The following is a 1,055-nucleotide window of genomic DNA, read 5'->3' as shown; positions in this document are numbered from 1 at the left end:
TCCTTGATTGGTTTAAAGTTAATTGGTTTACCTTTTTATGGTGTTTTCCCATTAAAATGAGTTATATAATTTAGCAGATTGTTTTATAGATAATTATTATTATTATTTTGATGTTTCTTTTAAAAATATATATTAAAGTTTTTTGACCGTTTTGTTTAGCAATTTTTAAGTACTATATTTTATAATTTGAAATGTCCTCTATTTTGCCGGACTAAATTTAACAAATAAAATAAACTAATCTCAAATTAGATATTTGTTTATTGGTGATATATACAATTAGACCTTTGTTTATATTTTTATCTTTATATTTGAGTTATTGCAAGTATTACTGTAACAAAACAATTTTATTACATTTATCGGTTTTATTATTTGATTATCATATTGTGTAATATTCAAATGAAAAAATGAAAAATATATGTGATTGCAAACACTTTTGGTTACATTTTTATAAGCTTAAAATATGTTCTAAACATTGAATATATTCATTATTTACTTGTGTTTTGTTATGTTTTAAAATATCATTCGGAGTTATATGATAACATTCAAACTATTTACAACTACCTTTTATTTCGGATGTAAATGTAATAAAATAAAATACAACCTTTTATTCTTATCGTATTTTCTAAATTATAATGGCTGTTGTACTTCAACTTTTTAGTTCACCCAAATAGTTTGTCATATTTTTAAAAACAAACAATATAATTATTTATAATTAAATACAACCAATTGTATATTTTGTAAATTTGTTATATATTTGTCATTGTAAATGTGTTTTATATATAAACGTGGAATTTCCAAGTAAAATCAGGTGTGGAAATGTTTATAGAAGTTATCAAGTTATAATAAAATTCACACCAACTCCAAATCTTGTTATTATTATGTTTTTGTGGTGTGAATACAACAACAAAAATATTCTGTTTGTTTAAATGTAACACACAGTTATGGAAACAAAATTGAATTTTTTGCGTCGATAAACTTTGTCGAAGTTAACTGGATACAAAACATTTACTTTGTAAAACATTATTTTGATATGTTTTTTTAAAGTAGTTATTAAC

This window comes from Entamoeba invadens (genome assembly GCF_000330505.1).
Source record: "Entamoeba invadens IP1 unplaced genomic scaffold scaff_1105074724951, whole genome shotgun sequence".
In the NCBI taxonomy this organism is placed as follows: Eukaryota; Evosea; order Mastigamoebida; family Endamoebidae; genus Entamoeba; species Entamoeba invadens.
Note: the sequence above shows the minus strand (reverse complement) of the source record.